The 18,274-nt window shown below is 50.2% G+C and overlaps 1 long non-coding RNA gene across 1 annotated transcript; it reads left to right on the top strand.

Moving 5' to 3' along the window:
- The first annotated feature begins 29 nt into the window (after window positions 1–29).
- LOC140204449 (uncharacterized) lies at window positions 30–17,759 on the top strand. The gene is made up of 3 exons (XR_011887618.1): window positions 30–430; window positions 9,914–10,087; window positions 16,236–17,759. It is a non-coding gene; the product is annotated as an uncharacterized lncRNA (long non-coding RNA).
- The last annotated feature ends 515 nt before the right edge of the window (window positions 17,760–18,274 follow it).

The raw sequence follows: 18,274 nt of genomic DNA, 5'->3' as shown, positions 1-18,274 counted from the left end.
AAACAGGAAGGCGGTTTTGGTCTAGGGGATTGGTCAGCCTCATGCCGTCGACGGTCCTTCACGTTTGATCTGTTGATTGGCTAACAGTTTGCATTCCGTCTTGTGACTTCGCACAGCTGTGATTGGTTGATTTTTTTTCCCTGGGGAGGCCAACCCTCTCCTGTTAGAGCTGATTCGCTGATATCAACCGTCCATCAAGTAAACAGCCGCTGTCTGGCGCTGTTAACAGAGTTTCTAAGCCAATTGGAGTAGACAAACGTCCGTCAACTCACTACGTCGTCGATTGGGTGATGTTGAGTGCGGAGGAGAATAGCAGACGGGGCGGGGAGGCGGCTTGGGTACGATCCGCCTCGGCCGAGAGTTGATTGGCTGGGAGCGGCCAGGCCGGGCACCTGAGTGGAGAAGACGAGTGTCCGTCAGCAGCCGCCAGGTGAGTGTGAACGCTCACCTGGAGCCAAGCAGGTTGATCAGGCCTGAGGCGGAGGTTAAATTCAGGGTCAAGTTTATTCTCGTACATATTCAAAGTATACTTATTACCAAAGTACATAAATGGCACACTGAAAATACAAATGTAAATATCGAGAACATGAGATGAATTGAATTGACTTTATTACATAGAAACATAGAAAATAGGTGCAGGAGTAGGCCATTCGGCCCTTCGAGCCTGCACCGCCATTTATTATGATCATGGCTGATCATCCAACTCAGAACCCCGCCCCAGCCTTCCCTCCATACCCCCTGACCCCCGTAGCCACAAGGGCCGTATCTAACTCCCTCTTAAATATAGCCAATGAACTGGCCTCAACTGTTTCCTGTGGCAAATAATTCCACAGATTCACCACTCCCTGTGTGAAGAAGTTTTTCCTAATCTCAGTCCTAAAAGGCTTCCCCTCTATCCTCAAACTGTGACCCCTCGTTCTGGACTTCCTCAACATCAGGAACAATCTTCCTGCATCTACCCTGTCCAATCCCTTTAGGATTTTATACGTTTCAATCAGATCCCCCCTCAATCTTCTAAATTCCAACGAGTACAAGCCCAGTTCATCCAGTCTTTCTTAATATGAAAGTCCTGCCATCCCAGGAATCAATCTGGTGAACCTTCTTTGTACTCCCTCTATGGCAAGGATGTCTTTCCTCAGATTAGGGGACCAAAACTGCACACAATACTCCAGGTGTAGTCTCACCAAGGCCTTGTACAACTGCAGTAGTACCTCCCTGCTCCTGTACTCAAATCCTCTCGCTATAAATGCCAGCATACCATTTGCCTTTTTCACCGCCTGCTGTACCTGCATGCCCACTTTCAATGACTGGTGTATAATGACACCCAGGTCTCGTTGCACCTCCCCTTTTCCTAATCGGCCACCATTCAGATAATAATCTGTTTTCCTATTTTTGCCACCAAAGTGGATAACTTCACATTTATCCACATTAAATTGCATCTGCCATGAATTTGCCCACTCACCCAACCTATCCAAGTCACCCTGCATCCTCTTAGCATCCTCCTCACAGCTAACACTGCCGCCCAGCTTCGTGTCATCTGCAAACTTGGAGATGCTGCATTTAATTCCCTCATCCGAGTCATTAATATCTATTGTGAACAACTGGGGTCCCAGCACTGAGCCTTGCGGTACCCCACTAGTCACTGCCTGCCATTCTGAAAAGGTCCCGTTTATTCCCACTCTTTGCTTCCTGTCTGCTAACCAATTCTCTATCCACATCAATACCTTACCCCCAATACCGTGTGTTTTAAGTTTGCACACTAATCTCCTGTGTGGGACCTTGTCAAAAGCCTTTTGAAAATCCAAATATACCACATCCACTGGTTCTCCCCTATCCACTCTACTAGTTACATCCTCAAAAAATTCTATGAGATTTGTCAGACATGATTTTCCTTTCACAAATCCATGCTGACTTTGTCCGATGATTTCACCGCTTTCCAAATGTGCTGTTATCACATCTTTGATAACTGACTCCAGCGGTTTCCCCACCACCGACATTAGGCTAACCGGTCTATAATTCCCTGGTTTCTCTCTCCCTCCTTTTTTAAAAAGTGGGGTTACATTAGCCACCCTCCAATCCTCAGGAACTAGTCCAGAATCTAACGAGTTTTGAAAAATTATCACTAATGCATCCACTATTTCTTGGGCTACTTCCTTAAGCACTCTGGGATGCAGACCATCTGGCCCTGGGGATTTATCTGCCTTTAATCCCTTCAATTTACCTCACACCACTTCCCTACTAACATGTATTTCCCTCAGTTCCTCCATCTCACTGGACCCTCTGTCCCCTACTATTTCCGGAAGATTATTTATGTCCTCCTCAGTGAAGACAGAACCAAAGTAATTATTCAATTGGTCTGCCATGTCCTTGCTCCCCATAATCATTTCACCCGTTTCTGTCTGTAGGGGACCTACATTTGTCTTTGCCAGTCTTTTCCTTTTTACATATCTATAAAAGCTTTTACAGTCCGTTTTTATGTTCCCTGCCAGTTTTCTGTCATAACCTTTTTTCCCCTTCCTAATTAAGCCCTTTGTCCTCCTCTGCTGAACTCTGAATTTCTCCCAGTCCTCAGGTGAGCCACTTTTTCTGGCTAATTTGTATGCTTCTTCTTTGGAATTGATATTATCCCTAATTTCTTTTGTCAGCCACGGGTGCACTACCTTCCTTGATTTATTCTTTTGCCAAACTGGGATGAACAATTGTTGTAGTTCATCCATGCAATCTTTAAATGCTTGCCATTGCATATCCACCGTCAATCCTTTAAGTGTCATTTGCCAGCCAATCTTAGCTAATTCACAACTCATACCTTCAAAGTTACCCCTCTTTAAGTTCAGAACCTTTGTTTCTGAATTAACTATGTCACTCTCCATCTTAATGAAGAATTCCACCATATTATGGTCACTCTTACCCAAGGGGCCTCTCACGACAAAATTGCTAATTAACCCTTCCTCATTGCTCAAAACCCAGTCTAGAATGGCCTGCTCTCTAGTTGGTTCAAAAAACCATCCCACGTACATTCCAAGAAATCCTCTTCCTCAGCACCTTTACCAATTTGGTTCACCCAATCTACTTGTAGATTGAAGTCACCCATTATAACTGCTGTTTCTTTATTGCACACATTTCTAATTTCCTGTTTAATATCATCTCCGACCTCACTACTACTGTTAGGTGGCCTGTACACAACTCCCACCAGTGTCTTCTGCCCCTTAGTGTTACACAGCTTTACCCATATCGATTCCACATCTTCCCAGCTTATGTCCTTCCTTTCCATTGCGTTAATCTCATCTTTAACCAGCAACGCTACCCCACCTCCTTTTCTTCCATGTCTATCCCTCCTGAATATTGAATATCCCTGAACGTTGAGCTCCCATCCTTGGTCACCCTGGAGCCATGGTTCCCAGGTTCCCAGGTTGAGTGAAGAGCCAATGAAAGGGCATCTGCTGTGGACCTGTTGTGATGGCAGGCAAACTGGAGCAGATCCAAGTTGCCTCTCAGGCAGGAGGTGACATGTTTCATCACCGATCTCTCAAAGCGTCTGATCACTGTGGATGTAAGTGCTGCTGGGTGACAGTCATTGAGGCAGCTCACCACCCTCCTCTTGGGCACCGGTGTGAGGGGAGTTCAAAGGCTCATTTTATTATCAATGTATCCAGAATACAACTCTGAGATTTGTCTTCTCCAGATAGCCATCAAATGCAGACAACCATACAAGCAGTTGAAAGAAGAACATCAATCTCTCCCCCCATTGAAAAGAAAAACAAACAAAAACTCACAAACCCCAAACCCCCTCCCAACCCCTTCGTCACACAAAAACAAACAGATCACCAAAGCCCCAGCCCGCCAGTCCGCAACAAGAGAGAATGGGTGAGAAAACGGAACTGAAAGAGGCCAATGTGAATCTCAGTCCAATCCAGAAATCTCAGAATTTCTATAACATATCCGAGAGCATCCGGACCCAGCAGCCCCTTCAAAGAAAGCGACACGAACCAGCAGCCCCTCCTAGGGCAGCGGCTCAAACCCAGCAGCCCCTCCGAGAAAAGTGACACGAACCGAGCAGCCTCTCCCAGGAAAGCAACTCAAACCAGTTCGCACGCCCCCCCCCCCCCCCCGCCACCCCCGTGAACCACTTGCACTCCTCCGGGTTTACCTCGATGTTTCAATCTTCCTCCAAGCTTTAATTGGAGGGAAATGTATCGATCGTGGCCCCCTCGTCTTGTCTCTGAGCTTCTCCTCGTGGTTGTGCATGCTCGCATTTCTCTCCTGGAGCTTTCTCGGGGGACAACAGAGCACTAGCTCGCTCTGTCAAACCACAGACTGGAAGTCACAGGCTCCAACAGTTTCAAAAACAAAATTAATATAAAACGAATAAGTGAAAGATCTGAAATGATTGGCTTCCTGAAAGATGTCACTCGAGGAATCTTTGCTCGCTGCCACCGTCTGGTGGTGCGCACAAGTCCGTGTATAATCAGACGCAGTGAAATACTCACTTGCAACAGCGCCACAGGCACATTGCATCAGACACGCAGGAGCATCGTGTACAGTTCTGGTCGCTTCACTGCGGGAAAGATGGTGAGGCTTTGGAAAGAGTGCAGAGGAGATTTACCCGGATGCTGCCTGGATTAGAGAGGAAAGTTTGAGCGAGTGAGGGCTTTTCTCTTCAGAGCAAAGGAGGATGAGAAGTGACTTGATAGAGGTGTTTAAGAAGCATAGATAGACGGGGGCAGCTAGCGCCCTTTTCCCAGGGTGGAAACAGTTAACATCTACTTATTACCTGGGCTCCCAGTGGAGCATTGACCATCGGTGACCTCCCATCTCCATCGTCCTCCGAAGCTGGAGTTCGTCAACGCTCTGAAATCCGTTGTATCCTCTGACCAGGGGACTGGCTGAGACGGCTTGACCAGACCCCTGCTGGCCGGCCTTACCCGTTTCCACCTCGCACGACGGGGACGTAGGGTCGGGCTTCGAGAGCCGTATACCAATACGAGAGGGCGTAGTTTTAAAGTGATTGTGCAAAGATATGGGGGGGGGGGGTGTGTCAGAGGGAGCCTTTTCTGCACAGAGAGTGGCAAATGCACAGAACGCCCTGCTAGGGTTGTGGTAGAGGTGAATATAGTAGGGGCATTTAGGTAGGCAGACGGGTGAGGGGGAAGCATTGATCTTGGTTAAATGGTCTGCACAACATTGCGGGCTGAAGGGCCTGTACTGTGCCGTATGTGTTCCAGGTTCACAAAGACATAAATTAACAAAGTTCAAAGTTGAAAGTACGTTTTGATTATCAAAGTGTGGGTAAGTTGTGCAACCTTGAGATTCTTCTACAGGCAGTCACCAAACAAGAAACCCGAAAGAACACAATTTTAAAAAGAAGACCAAGACCCAATGTGGGGAGGGAGAGGGAGAGAGGAGGGGGGAGGGAGAGAGAGAGGGGGGAGGGAGAGAGGGAGGGAGAGACTAATCAGAACAAATCATGCCAACAATGGAGGAAACATGAGCATTTAGAACGAAATTGCACCCATAAGCCCGAAGCTGGGGCAGGCCCATGGCCTTGGTCTCAGTCCATCACACCGAGGCAGGTCGCAGGAAGCTCGCAAACACAAAGCCTGGAGCAGCCGGGGCAGAACACGGTGACAGCCTCAGCACCAAGGAGAGCAGAGCGGAACCAGCTCAATCCTTGCCTCCAGGCCCCAACATCCTGCCTTTTCAGTCCATCGGCAATAAATCCTGCCCACCTCTACAAGAAAGAACTCAATTAAAAGAAAAAAAATTGGAAGACTAGTGTTGCTCCTCCTGGATCTGGCATCGTGGCAGTAGGGGAGGCTGTGGACAGATATTTCAGTGTGGGAATGGGAGATCCTGGCCTTCGCCCGATCCTGTGTGACTTCCCACTCCCACACTGACTTGTCCGTCCACTGCTGTCGCGGTGAGGCCAGTGCAAGTCAGGGGATAAACACCTCATATTCAGTCTGGGTGGCCTCCAAACCTGACGACACAAACTTCTGCTGTCCTTCTCCCCTCTGCCTCACCTCCCCTTCCTCCTCCTTTGAGCAACACAGGTTCAATTCCCACCGCAGCCCGCAAGGAGTTCGTCCAATCTCTCCGTGACGACGTGGGTTTCCCTGCTGTCACATACCCCGTGACGGGTTCAAGAACCAGCAGAAATGGAAAACACGTTGGAGTCTGGTATTGTTATTAACTAATACTCGTTTATTAGTAACTGTGCAATACAGTAATATAAATTCAGATATATCAAACAGGTTAGCAATGATTATATACAAGTGTAGAAATATAAAAACCAAGCTTCTTCAAGCCTAGGGGTAAATGGATACAGTCTTATGGTGATGGGTAAAGTTCAGTTCAGTTTGTGGTATTGAGTTGAGTAGTGATGGAGTGGGAGAGGTGTTTAGTTCTTCAGGTGAGCTGATGCCATCGATCTTCCCATTGTCCTCCGAAACTTCCAAGTTAGCCAAACTTGACCAACTTAAGAGCACCGTTTTCAAGTGATAGTCTACCAACCCAGGCGAGGGTTAGACACACAGGTAGACTCCACAGGGTAGCTCTTTCACGCACCAATAATCACAGATCGATTCCTGTTAATCGATCTTCATTCCCACACTCGTGGGCACCTGAAAAGGATAATGGTAACTTCACCACACCCTAGTGTGTCTGCGTGTCCTGTGAAACAGGCAACTACGCTGGTTTAAATACTGTTGTGCTGAACACCAGCTGTCCATCATGTAGCTCCTCCCCTCTCTCTCTGTAGGAACTCAGAAGCTGCCAGTGTCCTTGCAGAAGTTCCAAACAAACTGTGAGCAGTCTTCGCCTCTCTCTCTCTTTTTTTAAAAGCACAGTTCATAAGGGATAATTCAGGATCCTGTCACATGCAGTGCCCTGGTTTCGTCCCACAGTCCGATGGCTTACAGCTAACCAGGGTCAGTAAGTTCTGGGCATGCTACGTTCGCACTGGAAGTGTGGTGACTGTTGCAGGCTGCCCCCAGTACATCTTCCGACTGTGATGGTTTTTGACATAAACGACGCATTTCGCTGTCTGTTTTGATCTGTCAATGCACATGTGACAAATAAAGCTTATCTTTAATCTTTAAATCCGCTCTGGTTACATTCCCATCTGATTTCTGAATGTACATTGAACTGTGAACACCACTTCACTTATTTTAGTTTAATTTTTCCACTATTTACTCAACTATTTAATATATATATACACCTACTGAAATTCACAGTACTTTTTTATCCATGTTATCATGTATTGCACGTGGCCAAGTGGTTAAGGCATTGGACTAGCTACCTGAAGGTCGTGAGTTCGAGCCCCAGCTGAGGCAACGTGTTGTGTCCTTGAGCAAGGCACTTAATCACACAGTGCTCTGCGACGACACCGGTGCCAAGCTGTATGGGTCCTAATGCCCTTCCCTTGGACAACATCAGTGTCATGGAGAGGGGAGATTTGCAGCATGGGCAACTGCTGGTCTTCCATACAACCTTGCCTAGGCCTGCGCCCTGCAGAGTGAAGACTTTCCAGGCGCGGATCCATGGTCTCGCAAGACTAATGGATGCCTACCCATGTATTGCAAAGTTAACAAATTTCACGACACATGCCGGTGATAATAAACCTGATTCTGATTTTCTTCTCATATGCCCCCCTCCTCCTTCCCTTTGTTCCATGAACCACTGTCGCCTCCAATCACATTCCCTCTTCTTCAGCCCTTTGCGGCTTCCACCTATCACGTCCCAGCTTCTCATATCATTTCCCCCTATCACCTGCCAGCTTGTGCTAATCCACCTGTTGGCTCTTTCCAGTCCTGATGAAGGGCCTTGGCCCGGATTCACCTCCATAGATGCTGACTGACCCGCTGAGTGTGTGTTGCTTTCTGCCTCCATGCTATCCAGACTTTTTAAAAATAGGGTTTCAAAGAGAACCCCCTTCCACCCCCCAATCCTTCCAAGCTCCAGTGAATTCAAGCCTTAGAGCTGTCAAGTGCTCCTCATGCGTTAACCCCTTTGTCCCAGGGATCATTGGACTTTTGGGATGGGAGCAGTGCCTAGCCGCACAGTCGTGTGTGGAGTAGGCGGCTGAACACAGAGCGCTAAGGCGCACCAGCGTTCACACCGGGATCTTCCCATGCATGCACTCATCGTCTGTAAGACCAAAGAGCTGATGGTGGACCTCAGGAAGGGCAAGATGGGAGAACTCATAGAGGGATCAGAAAACCCTAACCCTAAAACTTATTATCAGAATACATACATGTCATCACATACAACCCTGAGGTTCTTTTTCCTGCGGGCATCCTGAGCAGACCTATAGAACAGGAAATGTAAACAGCATCAATGAACAACTAACTGTGCAAATGCAAGTATCAATAAATAGGAATAAATAACCAGAGCGTGAAATAACACGATAAAAAGTCCTTAAAGTGAGACCGTAGGTTGTGGGAACATCTCGATAGATGAGTGTAGTTGTCCCCTTTTGTTCAAGAGCCGATGGTTGAGGGGTAGTAGCTGCTCCTGAACCTGGTGGTGCGAGTTCTGGGGCTCCTGTACCTTCTACCTGATGGCAGAAGCAAGAAGAGAGCACGGCCTGGGTGGTGAGGATCTTTGACGATGGATGCTGCTTTTCCATAGCAACGTTTCATGTAGATGTGCTCAATGGTTGGGAGAGCTTTACCGGTGACGTACTGAGCCGAATCCACTGCCTTCTGTGGGATTTTCCACTCAAAGACATTGGTGTTCCCGTACCGGGCCATAATGCAGCCAGTCAGCACACTTTCCACCGCACATCGATAGAAGCTTGCCAAGCTTTTCTCTGACATGCTGAACCTCCGCACACTCCTGAGGAGGTAGAGGAGCTGGCGTGCTTTATTCGCAATAATATTTATACGATGGGTCCGGGACAGGTCCTCTGAGATAGTGACACCCAGGAATTGAAAAGCTACTGACCCTCTGATGAGTTCTGGCTCATAGACCTCTGGTTTTCCTTCAATCGGTGCCTCGGTCCTGCTGACATTGAGTGACACCAAAGTGGACAGAGTGAGCAATTTCAAGATCTCTGAGGATCTAACCTGGTTCCAATATACCGATGCAGTTACAAAGAAGCTAAAGAGAGCGACTATACTTCATTCAGAGTTTGAGGAGATATGGTCTGTCAACTAAAACGCTGGAAAACTTCCACAAATTTCTGACTGGCTGCATCACCGTGTGGTATTGGTGGGGAGGGGTCTACTGCACGGGATCGGAGTAAGCTGCAGAGAGTTGTAAACTCAGTCAGCTCCCTCAGGGGCACCAGCCTCCGTAGTATCCAGGACATCTTCAAGGAGTGATGCCTCAAAGAGACAGCATCCATCATTAAGGAAACCTCACCACCCAGGTTATGCCTTGTTCTCACTGTTACCATCGGGAAGGAGGCTCAGAAGCCTGAAGGCACACACTCAGCGATTCAGGAGCAGATTCTTCCCCTCTGCCATCCGATTCCTAAAAGGACATTGAACCCTTGGACACTCCCTCACTACTTTTACATTTCTATTTTTGCCCTACTTATTGAACTATTTTATATATATTTACTGTAATGAACAATTTTCTTCCCTCTATTGACATGTATGCATTGTACTCCTGCCGCAGACTGAACAAATTTCACGACGTATGCTGGTGATGTTATGAAGTGATTCTGGTTGCTCCTTATTGCTATTTTATACGATCTTGATCAGGGCTGATTAGCCCTGCGGCCTGCAGTCAGTGGATAAACACAGCGAGAGATTGAACTGGACTGCGCTAAAAATGAACATTCCTGGCCTGTTTTGTTGACCGTGGTTTGATGTTTTTATTCTGTGTTTTATACTCTTCTTTTTCGCGATTTGTGCAATTTGTTCTTTTGCTTTTGCGCGTTGCTGGTATGTTGTCTTTCTTTGAACAGGTTCCATGGTGTTCTTTGTTTCGTAGCTGTCTATGGAGAAGGTGAACTTCAGGGTTGATACGGCATACATACTTTGATGACAAATGAACTTCGAATCTCTTTCAAATGAGGGACTGCCACAAGATGAAGGGTCCCGGGAGAGTGTCATTATTTACAGGGGGTACCATGGACTGTGTGAGTATTTACAGGGGGTCCCGGGGAGTGTGTGGGTATTTACAGGGGATCCTGGGGAGTGTGTCCGTATTTACAGGGGATCCCGGGGAGAGTGTCAGTATTTACAGGGGGTCCCGGGGAGTCTGTGGGTATTTACAGGGGGTCCCGGGGAGTGTGTTGGTATTTTCCGGGGGGGGTCCGGGGGAGTGTGTCTGTATTTACAGGGGATCTCGGGGAGAGTGTCAGTAAATACAGGGGGGGTCCCGGGGAGTGTGTGGGTATTTACAGGGGGTCCCGGGGAGCGTGTGGGTATTTACAGGGGTCCGGAGGAATGTGTCAGTATCTACAGGGGTTTCCGGGGAGTGTGTCTGTATTTACAGGGGATCCCGGGGAGTGTGTCAGTATCTACAGGGGATCCTGGGGAGAGTGTCAGTATTTACCGGGGGTCCCGGGGAGTGTGTAGGTATTTACAGGGGGTCCTGGGGAGTGTGTGGGTATTTACAGTGGGTCCCGGGGAGTGTGTCAGCATTTACAGGGGATCCCGGGGAGTGTGTCAGTATTTACAGGGGGTCCCGGGGAGTGTGTCAGTATTTACACGGAGTCCCGGGGAGTGTGTCCGTATTTACAGGGGATCCCGGGGAGTGTGTCTGTATTCACAAGTGGTCCCAGGGAGTGTGTTGGTATTTGGGGGGGTCCCGGGGACTGTGTGAGTATTTACAGGGGATCCCGGGGAGTGTGTCGATATTTACAGGGGGTCCCGGGGAGTGTGTCAGTATTTACACGGAGTCCCGGGGAGTGTGTCCGTATTTACAGGGGATCCCGGGGAGTGTGTTCGTATTTACAGGGGATTCTGGGGAGAGCGTCAGTAAATACAGTGGGGGGAGGGTCCTGGGGAGTGTGTACGTATTTACAGGGGGTCCCGTGGAGTGTGTACGTATTTACAGGGGATCCCAGGGAGTGTGTGGGTATTTACAGGGGGTCCCGGGGAGTGTGTCAGTATTTATAGGGGGTCCTGGGGAGTGTGTCTGTGTTTACAGGGGATCCTGGGGACAGTGTCAGTATTTACAGGGGGTCCTGGGAGTCTGTCTGTATGTACAGGGGGTCCCGGGGAGTGTGTCTGTATTTACAGGGGGTCCCGGGCAGTGTGTCAGTATTTACAGGGGGTCACGGGGTGTGTGTCAGTATTTACGGGGGGTCCCGGGGAGTGTGTGGGTATTTACAGGGGTTCCCGGGGAGTGTGTCGTATTTACAGGGGATCCCGGGGAGTGTGTCAGTATCTACAGGGGATCCTGGGGAGAGTGTCAGTATTTACCGGGGGTCCCGGGGAGTGTGTAGGTATTTACAGGGGGTCCTGGGGAGTGTGTGGGTATTTACAGTGGGTCCCGGGGAGTGTGTCAGCATTTACAGGGGATCCCGGGGAGTGTGTCAGTATTTACAGGGGGTCCCGGGGAGTGTGTCAGTATTTACACGGAGTCCCGGGGAGTGTGTCCGTATTTACAGGGGATCCCGGGGAGTGTGTCTGTATTCACAAGTGGTCCCAGGGAGTGTGTTGGTATTTGGGGGGGTCCCGGGGACTGTGTGAGTATTTACAGGGGATCCCGGGGAGTGTGTCGATATTTACAGGGGGTCCCGGGGAGTGTGTCAGTATTTACACGGAGTCCCGAGGAGTGTGTCCGTATTTACAGGGGATCCCGGGGAGTGTGTTCGTATTTACAGGGGATTCTGGGGAGAGCGTCAGTAAATACAGTGGGGGGAGGGTCCTGGGGAGTGTGTACGTATTTACAGGGGGTCCCGTGGAGTGTGTACGTATTTACAGGGGATCCCAGGGAGTGTGTGGGTATTTACAGGGGGTCCCGGGGAGTGTGTCAGTATTTATAGGGGGTCCTGGGGAGTGTGTCTGTGTTTACAGGGGATCCTGGGGACAGTGTCAGTATTTACAGGGGGTCCTGGGAGTCTGTCTGTATGTACAGGGGGTCCCGGGGAGTGTGTCTGTATTTACAGGGGGTCCCGGGCAGTGTGTCAGTATTTACAGGGGGTCACGGGGTGTGTGTCAGTATTTACGGGGGGTCCCGGGGAGTGTGTGGGTATTTACAGGGGTTCCCGGGGAGTGTGTCTGTATTTACAGGGGTCCCGGGGAGTGTGTCAGTATTTACAGGGGTTCCCAGGGAGTGTGTCTGTATTTACAGGGGGAGCAATGGGGAGTGTGTCCGTAATTACAGGGGGGGGGGCATCCCGGGGAGAGTGTCAGTATTTACAGGGGTCCCGGGGAGTGTGTCGGTATTTACAGGAGGTCCTGGGGAGTGTGTCACTATTTACAGGGGTCCCGGGGACTCTGTTGATATTTGGGGGTATCCCCGGGAGTGTGTCTGTATTTACAGGGGTCCCGGGGAGTGTCTCATTATTTACAGGGTTCCCGGGGAGTGTGTCAGTATTTACAGGGGTCCCGGGGAGTGTGTCGGAATTTCCAGGGGTCCCGGGGAGTGTGTCTGTATTTACAGGGGATCCCGGGGAGTGTGTGGGTATTTACAGGGGGGGTCCCGGGGAGTGTGTCGGTTTTTACAAGTGGGGGTCCCGGGGAGTGTGTCTGTGTTTACAGGGGTCCCGGGGAGTGTGTTGATATTTGGGTGTATCCCCGGGAGTGTGTCAGTATTTTTAGAGGTCCCGGGGAGTGTCTCATTATTTACAGGGTTCCCGGGGAGTGTGTCAGTACTTACAGGGGTCCCGGGGAGTGTGTCGGAATTTCCAGGGGTCCCGGGGAGTGTGTCTGTATTTACAGGGGATCCCGGGGAGTGTGTGGGTATTTACAGGGGGGATCCCGGGGTGTGTGTCAGTATTTACAGGGGTCCCGGGGAGTGTGTGGGTAGTGGGTATTTCCAGGGGGTCCATGGGAGTGTGTCAGTATTTACCGGGGTCCCGGGGAGTGTGTCAGTATTTCCAGGGGGTCCATGGGAGTGTGTCAGTATTTACCGGGGTCCCGGGGAGTGTGTCAGTATTTCCAGGGGGTCCATGGGAGTGTGTCAGTATTTACCGGGGGTCCCGAGGAGTGTGTGGGTATTTACAGGGGATCCCGGGAGTGTGTCAGTATTTACAGGGGATCCCGTGGAGTGTGTTGTTATTTACAGGGGGTCCCGGGGAGTGTATCGGTATTTACAGGGGGTCCCGGGGAGTGTGTTGGTATTTACAGGGGGTTCCGGGGAGTGTGTGGGTATTTACAGGGGTCCCGGGTAGTGTGTCAGTATTTACAGGGGTCCCGGGGAGTGTCTCATTATTTACAGGGGGTCCCGGGTAGTGTGTCACTATTTACAGGGGTCCCGGGGAGTGTGTTGATATTTGGGGGTATCCCCGGGAGTGTGTCTGTATTTACAGGGGTCCCGGGCAGTGTCTCATTATTTACAGGGTTCCCGGGGAGTGTGTCAGTATTTACAGGGGGTCCCGGGGAGTGTGTCAGTATTTCCAGGGGTTCCTGGGGAGTGTGTCCGTATTTACGGTGGGGGGGGGCATCCTGGGGAGTGTGTCAGTTTTTACAAGGGGGGGTGTCCCAGGGAGTGTGTCTGTGTTTACAGGGGATCCTGGGGAGTGTGTCAGTATTTACCGGGGTCCCTGGGAGTGTGTCTGTATTTACAGGGGATCCTGGGGAGTGTGTGGGTATTTACAGGGGTGGTCCCGGGGAGTGTGTCGGTTTTTACAAGGGGGGGGTCCCAGGGAGTGTGTCTGTGTTTACAGGGGATCCTGGGGAGTGTGTCAGTATTTACCGGGGTCCCTGGGAGTGTGTATGTATTTACAGGGGATTCCGGGGAGTGTGTGGGTATTTACGGGGGGGTCCCGGGGATTGTGTCAGTATTTATAGGGGTCCCGGGGAGTGTGTCAGTATTTCCAGGGGGTCCATGGGAGTGTGTCAGTATTTACAGGAGGTCCTGGGGAGTGTGTCAGTATTTACCAGGGATCCCGAGGAGTTTGTGGGTATTTACAGGGGATCCCGGGAAGTGTGTCTGTATTCACAGGGGATCCCGGGGAGTGTGTCAATATTTACAGGGGGTCCTGGGGAGTGTGTCTTTATTTACAGGGGTCCCGTGGACTGTGTTGTTATTTATAGGGGGTCCCGGGGAGTGTATCGGTATTTACAGGGGGTCCCGGGGAGTGTATCGGTATTTACAGGGGTTACCGGGGAGTGTGTCAGTATTTACGGGGGATCCCGTGGAGTGTGTTGTTATTTACAGGGGGTCCCGGGGAGTGTGTCTGTATTTACAGGGGGTCCCAGGGAGTGTATCGGTATTTACAGGGGGTCTTGGAGAGTGTGTGAGTATTCACAGGGGGTCCCGGGGTGTGTGTTGTTATTTACAGGGGGTCCCCGGGAGTGTGTCTGTATTTACAGGGGTCCCGGGGAGTGTCTCATTACTTACGGGGGGTCCCGGGGAGTGTGTCAGTATTTACAGGGGTCCTGGGGAGTGTGTTGATATTTGGGGGTATCCCCGGGAGTGTGTCTGTATTTACAGGGGTCCCGGGGAGTGTCTCATTATTTACAGGGTTCCCGGGGAGTGTGAAAGTATTTACAGGGGTCCCGGGGAGTGTGTCGGAATTTACAGGCATCCCGGGGAGTGTGTGAGTATTTACAGGGGGTCCCGGGGAGTGTGTCAGTATTTACAGGGGGTCCTGGGGAGTGTGTCGGAATTTACAGGCGTCCCGGGGAGTGTGTGAGTATTTACAGGGGGTCCCGGGGAGTGTGTCAGTATTTTCAGGGGATCCCAGGGAGTGTGTCAGTATTTACAGGGGGTCCTGGGGAGTGTGTCTGTATTTACAGGGGTCCCAAGGAGTGTCTGGGTATTTACAGGGGGTCCCGGGGAGTGTGGCAGTATTTACAGGGGTCCCGGGGAGTGTCTCATTACTTACGGGGGGTCCCGGGGAGTGTGTCAGTATTTACAGGGGTCCCGGGGAGTGTGTTGATATTTGGGGGTATCCCCGGGAGTGTGTCTGTATTTACAGGGGTCCCGGAGAGTGTCTCATTATTTACAGGGTTCCCGGGGAGTGTGTCAGTATTTACAGGGGTCCCGGGGAGTGTGTCGGAATTTACAGGCGTCCCGGGGAGTGTGTGAGTATTTACAGGGGGTCCCGGGGAGTGTGTCAGTATTTACAGGGGTCCCGGGGAGTGTGTCGAAATTTACAGGCGTCTCGGGGAGTGTGTGAGTATTTACAGGGGGTCCCGGGGAGTGTGTCAGTATTTACAGGGGATCCCATGGAGTATGTTGTTATTTACAGGGGGTCCCGGGGAGTGTGTCTGTATTTACAGGGGTTCCAAGCAGTGTCTGGGTATTTACAGGGGGTCCCGGGGAGTTTGGCAGTATTTACAGGGGTCCCGGGGAGTGTGTCTGTATTTACAGGGGGTCCCGGGGAGTGTGTCAGTATTTACAGTGGATCCCGGGGAGTGTGTCAGTATTTACAGGGGGTCCCGGGGAGTGTGTCAGTATTTACAGGGGGTCCCGGGGAGTGTGTGGGTATTTACAGGGGTCCCTGGGAGTGTGTCTGTACTTACAGGGGTTCCCGGGGAGTGTGTCCATATTTACAGGGGGAGCAATGGGGAGTGTGTCCGTATTTACAGGGGGGGGCGTCCCGGGGAGTGTGTTTGTGTTTACAGGGGATCCTGGGGAGTGTGTCAGTATTTACAGGGGGTCCCGGGGAGTGTGTGGGTATTTACAGGGGTCCCTGGGAGTGTGTCTGTATTTACAGGGGTTCCCGGGGAGTGTGTCCATATTTACAGGGGGAGCAATGGGGAGTGTGTCCGTATTTACAGGGGGGGGCGTCCCGGGGAGTGTGTTTGTGTTTACAGGGGATCCTGGGGAGTGTGTCAGTATTTACCAGAGGTCCCTGGGAGTGTGTTGGTATTTACAGGGGGGGGGGGGGTCCCAGGGAGTGTGTCAGTATTTACAGGGGTCCCGGGGAGTGTGTCTTTATTTACATGGGTCCCGGGGAGTGTGTCAGTATTTACAGGGGATCCCGGGGTGTGTGTGAGTATTTACAGGGGGTCATGGGGAGTGTGTTGGTATTTACAAGGGGAGTCATGGGGAGTGTGTCAGTATTTACCGGGGGTCCCGGGGAGTGTGTTTGTATTTACAGGGGGTCCCGGGGAGTTTGTCTGTATTTACAGGGCATACTGGGGAGTGTGTTTGTTTTTTAGGGGTTTCCGGGGGCTGTGTTGGTATTTACGGGACATCTATGCCGAAGTCCCTGGTTCCATCAAGAAGGTTCCCCATCTGCCAGGACATGTCCTCTGTCCATTGCTACCATCGAGGAGAGAAACGGAAGTCTGAAGTGATGGATTCAACATATCAGGAACAGCTTTTTCTCCTCTGCCTTGAACCCATGGACACTACTTCATGATTTTCTTGTTTTTCTCTCTTTTTATCTAATATACCAGTGCCCATGAACAGCAGAGTGAGCTGCCTTAACGACTACCGTCCAGTCACACTGACATCTACGGTGATGAAATGCTTTGAAAGACTAGTCATGGCTGGAATCAAATCCTGTCTCAGCAAACACCTGGACCCACTGCAATTTTCCTGTCGCCCCAATAGATCTGCAGCTGATGTGATCTCATTTGCTCGTGGTGTGACCTGGACAACAATAATATCTGTGTCAGGATGCTCAGCGTTTCATACAATCATTTCTACAGGTCTGATCAAAAAGCTCCGGAACGTGGGCCTCCATATCTCCCTTTGCAACTGGATACCCTGTGCGGAATAGGAACAGCATTTCCACCTCACTGACAATCAACTGGATACCCTGTGCGGAATGGGAACAGCATCTCCACCTCACTGACAATCAACTGGATACCCTGTGCGGAATAGGAACAGCATTTCCACCTCACTGACAATCAACTGGATACCCTGTGCGGAATGGGAACAGCATCTCCACCTCACTGACAATCAACTGGCACACCTCAGGGATGAGTGCTTAACCCACTGCTCTACTCTCTCTACACCCATGACTGTGTGGCTCGGCACAGCTCAAATACCATCTAGAAATTTGCCGATGATACAGCTAATGTTTGCAGATTTTCAGGTGGTGACGAGGGGGCGTACAGGAGTGAGATATATCAGCTAGTTGAGTTGTGTTGTAGCAACAGCCTCACACTCAACGTCAGAGCTGATTGTGGACTTCAGAGAGGATATGACGAGGGAACAGTCCTCATTGAGGGACCAGTTCTTCGGTGTCAATATCTATCCTGGACCCGACACATCAACACAGCTACAAAGCGGGCACAGCAGCAGCTATATTTCATTAGGAGTTTTTGAGGAGATTTGATAATTCACCAAAGACACTCTCAAATTTCTACAGATGCACCGTGACAGCATTCTAACCAGCTCTATCACTGTCCGGTATGAGGGTGTACAGGATTGAGTTGTAAACTTAGTCAGCTCCATCATGGGCACCAGCCTTCGTAATATCCGGGATATCTTCACAAAGGCAGCATCCATCATTAAGGACCCCCCTCCCCCCATCACCTATGTAATGCCTTGTTCTCATTGCTACCATCAGGGAGGAGGTACAGGAGCCTGAAGGCTCACACTCAGCGACTCAGGAACAGTTTCTTCCCCTCTGCCATCCGATTTCTGGATGGACACTGAACCCTCGAACACTTACAATTTACCTTTTTATTTCTATTCTTACACTACTTATTTAATTTAACTATAATAAATAAATAAATAAATACTTTCTATTATTAGGTATTGCAATGCATTGCTGTCGCAAAACAACAAATTTCACTGCATATGTTGGTGATATTAAACCTGATTCTAATGTGTGTGTATATTATTGTAATTTATAATTTTGGTTGTACTAATGCCTCAGATTTCACGACCTATTCCAGTGATATTAAACCTGATACCAGTTCTAAGTCCAGTACTTTCTTCGTATTTCAATTTTATATTTGCCGATAAATAAAACTTTGTAAACCCACCCCCTTTAATGAGCCTCTCAGCCCGGACTTTCCCTTTAACTTGGACCGTGCCACCCGCCGCCGGGCGGAAGGTGGGAGAGTTAGGACGGGCTTTGCCTCCCCCTCGCGGAACAAGGCTGAGGGAGGAGGATCGGGTTGGTGCACGGCAGGCTCTACTGATTTGCCTTGGGTGGGTGCTGTCAGTGGGCGGGAGGGGGAGTGGGAGCGGTGGGAAGCGAGGGGCAGAGTTTCCGTGTCCCCCCCTCTTCCTCTACCGC

This window comes from Mobula birostris, chromosome 10 (genome assembly GCF_030028105.1).
Source record: "Mobula birostris isolate sMobBir1 chromosome 10, sMobBir1.hap1, whole genome shotgun sequence".
Lineage (NCBI taxonomy): Eukaryota > Metazoa > Chordata > Chondrichthyes > Myliobatiformes > Myliobatidae > Mobula > Mobula birostris.
This window is presented reverse-complemented; position numbering and strand designations above follow the sequence as displayed.